Here is a 4,072-nt window from a genome sequence, read left to right on the forward strand (position 1 = left end):
AGAAATTCTGTCTCCTAAGACTGTAAGAGACACCAGGCAGGCTGTGGTCAGCCCTGACTGAGAAATACTGCCTTTTAGGGAAGTGGAGTATACAGAGAGCCGGGCAGTGACTCAGAGAGGCAGTGTGGGTGACACATAGGAACTTTTAAATTTTTAAGAGAAGAGTGGAGGCATGGCTGAGCAGAAAACTTAAGCTTGTACACAGCTCTCCTGCCAGCAAGGGGCAAGATTCAAAGCACAGTTCCTGCCCACTGAACTTATTGGCCAGGAAGAGTAGAAGGATACACAGCAAAGATATTGCAGGGCCTGACCCAGTGCAGACTGCTTTGGGGTAGTGGTGGGGGACTGCACCTAAAATGGAGGGTTTGGGTCTAAGTCTCCTGCCAGAGCCATGAAATAGGGACTGGATGGGCTAGAGTTGAGTACCTGAGATTCTTTGCAGCCAAGCAGAGCCATCCAAACCATGAAATGCAAACCTCTGTGAAGTGGAAGGTGTACTTATCCCCCACCTGCAGAATTTCAAACTATGCAAGGTCAGGATCAAGAAGCCCCTGACAGGTATATATCTGCAAGGGAAACAAAGAGACTCACCAAAGGAGCCCTTTATAAACTTTTATCAGACCCTATTCTGGCTTTTCCTCAGGCCCTATTCCACTGAATAGCAGAGCAGAGAGCTTAGAAATTGGCACAGCAAGAAGTATTCAGGGCCCTACCCACACTTGACTTTCACACAGAGCTGCCATCAACACCAAGCTGGAAAGAGCTGACCCTTTTACATAGATTGGTCCCTCTCATGAAACAGACAGCTAATTCGTCAGAAACTACACTTTAGTGAAAATAATCTGAGACAGAACAAGATGTGTGGCACAGAGATAGGGAACACACACCTGTGATCTTCCCTGAAGACTGAACAGTGCTTCCCAGGAGTGACCCAGGGACCCCCACTCTCCTGATTGCACCAGAGGCTTCTGGAGGCAGGTGCAAGTGGTATGTGCAGTGCTGCTGGACATTAGATGAACCACCCCTGGACCTTGTGCTGATGAAAAGCCAGCAGGGAAGAACAATGGGGTCCAGCCAAGCCTGAAGGAGACAGCCATAGGCTGTGGATCACTTGTAGCCTCAAACAGAATCACTTCTAGCCTACAGCTAGACTAGGTCACCAACTGACATCAGGGGTGGATCCTGAAGGAGAAGACAGCAAGCCAACAAACACTAGACTGCTGAAATCAATTCCACCTTGTTCCTTTTCATTATTTGTGCTATTTTTCCTCTGCATAACTTGTTAACAGTTTCTTTGTCTTCAGTTTTGTTCCTATTATTGTACCATTTTTATTTTAGTTATATATGTATCTTATTTTTATGATTTTTTACTTTTATTTTAGTTTTAATTCCAACCTCATGTTTTATTTTACTTTACTTTTTCTAGAAACCGTTTGCTTTCCATAAACCTTGTTTCCATTCTGTGAAGAGTTTGTAGAAAACCAGCTTAAGCCCATTCAGTGCTGTTCCTACCCATTCAGTGACCTGTGCAGTGGGAGCTACAGACCAGTCTCCAGTGCAGCTGAGCACCCGAGGCTTCAAGAGGAGACTGCTGAACAGGCATAGAGGGCACCTGCACCTTCAATCCAGTCAGCGACCTCAGGCTGAGCAGCAGTGAACTTGGGAGCTGGAGCAGTCCATTCACCCTGAAGTTCCTCCTTGATCACAACCTTTTCGGCAGTGGCCTGCTCTTCCTTCCCAATCTCTTCAGGATCTCTGTAGAAGAAGAGATCAGACACGACTTCCCATGAGTGTTCACAGGAGATGGTGCCACATATATACAGAACTTACTAGCCCAGCATCCACCACATCAGACCCACTGAGTAGAGCCCCCTGTTGTTGCAGGGGATGACAATGTCCACACAGGGAGGAGGAGAGTCTGTGTTACACAGAGCAGTAGTAGGCAGGCTAACATTTGCCACCTCCATGAGAGGTTGGTGGTCATCCCTGGGGTTGGTAACCACCAGATGTCTTGGCTCCCGGAAGACTGCCTGGATCTGGTTAGTGAAGTTTCAAGGAATGAAGCAGCTAACAACAGGAGTGGCTCCAGTGGCAGCAGCAAACTGTAGCACAGTTTGCTGGCCAGTGTTCCTGGATGATACGACACTGGCAGTGAATGGGTTTTCAGTGGCAACAATGGCATGAGCTACCAGCAGAAGCTTCTCCCAGGTTCTCTTCAGATTTATGATATAAATGCCATCACGTTTCCATTCCTTTTGTAGATGCGTTGTTCCTTTTGGAAGTTAAGGTTGGTGCCACTTAAATGGGTTCCTGCAAAAAGGAATTTGAGGCTATCCTTCTCCTTCATTTGCAGGACATCAAGTCCTCTGGACATTGTGAAAGTTTCCCTTTGAGTTATTTGGGAACTGAGAACAACACCCTATGGGTCCTTCTCTGGGTAGCACAGATAAAGGCCAATCTCATATTTCACTCTTCCCTTCTCTTACTCCATTTTGCCTTCACCTTTCTCTTTCTTATTTTTGTTTTAAATTTTATTTTTTCCCTTTCTATGCCTTGTTTCTATTCCTCACTCTTACTATTTCTCCTCCCTCCTACTATTTCTCCTCCCTCCATCTTCTCAAAACCATTTTTCTTTCTATTAGTCATATCATATTTTCCCTTTCTTATAATATCCTTATTGTTTTTCTACCTTTATTAATATTTGCTCAGTTGTCACTGATATTGGGGTTGTTGCATTTTTTCAGTTCTGTCCCTAGGTGTTCACTATTTTTTATTTTAAATCTCATATTTTACTGTCCCTTTGTCCTACTCCACTATGCCTTTTCCTGCCTTGTCTTATTTTAATTTTAAATTTTATTTTCTCCCTCTCTTAGCCTGATTTCTAAATCTTATGCTTATTATCCCTCCATCTTCTCAAAATCAGTTTTCTTTCCTTTAAACATCTCACAATCTTTCTTTTCTTTTCTTTTCTTTTCTTTCTTTTTACCTCCTTATAATATTATTATCCTCTTTCTATATTTATCAAACTTTTCTCCTTTGTTATGGATATCACTGAAGTGGTTGTTTTTCTTCAGGTTGGTTCCTGTTTTTTTCTCTCCCAAACCTCATACTTTACTCTTTCTTGTCTTACTCCAGTTTGTCCTATTCCATCCCTATTTTATTTATGTAGTAAATTTTACTTTCTCCTCTTCTTCACTTTATTTCTATTCACTACTTTCATCATTTCTCCTCTCCTATACTCTCAAAATCATTTCTCTTTCCGTCAGTCACCTCATAGTCTTTTTTCCTTTCATATATTATTTTTTTCTTTTTCTACCTTTATAAATCTTAGCTCCTTTATTCTTGATATTTTGGTAGTGGTTGCAGGTATTTTTTGTGGATGTGGGGGTTTTTTTACTGGGTGGTTTTGTTTTGTTCTGGCAGCTTTTATATAATAGCATACAAGATGTGGTAGAGGTTGTGAAATTCAGTCAGCCAGGAGAAGGGGAGAACTCACCAATAAATGAGCCAACAACATCAAAAAACAATTTAAAGGAGAGCCCAGATAAACAGCATAAAGGCCATTTCTAGAGTATCCAGCTCAGACATTCAGGGAGATTGCAACTTTGAGTCCCACAGGACTCCTACTACAGAAGAGCACTCCACAAAGACAGGGAGTCAAAGAAGATAAATCTATTAGGCAGAAACAAACAAAAATGCCACCTAAAATGGAGAGAAAAATAAACAATCCCCAACTGAAAGGAAAGGGAGGATCCCCAGAAAGAATCCTAAATGAAATTGAGGACACAATGTATCAGACCTAGAGTTCAAAGTATTGGTTATCAGGATGCCCAAGGAACTCAGTAGAAACTACAAGGAACTTTATGGAGGCTACAAGAAACTTAGTAGAACATACTTCAGCAGGAAAAAGGACATAGAGGCTATGAATAAGAAACAGGAGGAAATGGAGAATACATTAAAAGGAATTAAAAGCAGGCTACATGAAGCAGAGGACTGAATCAGTGAGTTGGAAGACAAGGTAGAATAGAACACCCAGTCAGAGCAACAAAGTGATAAAAGACTCAAAAAGAAT

General features: G+C 42.1%; 1 pseudogene; it reads right to left on the minus strand.

The window, feature by feature from the left end:
• Positions 1–1,422: 1,422 nt before the first annotated feature.
• On the minus strand, positions 1,423–2,374 carry LOC123826008 (annotated as a pseudogene).
• Between the last annotated feature and the right edge of the window lie 1,698 nt (positions 2,375–4,072).

The sequence above is a fragment of the Phyllostomus hastatus genome, unplaced genomic scaffold (assembly GCF_019186645.2).
Source record: "Phyllostomus hastatus isolate PE091 unplaced genomic scaffold, TTU_PhHast_1.1 phas_contig_1, whole genome shotgun sequence".
In the NCBI taxonomy this organism is placed as follows: Eukaryota; Metazoa; Chordata; class Mammalia; order Chiroptera; family Phyllostomidae; genus Phyllostomus; species Phyllostomus hastatus.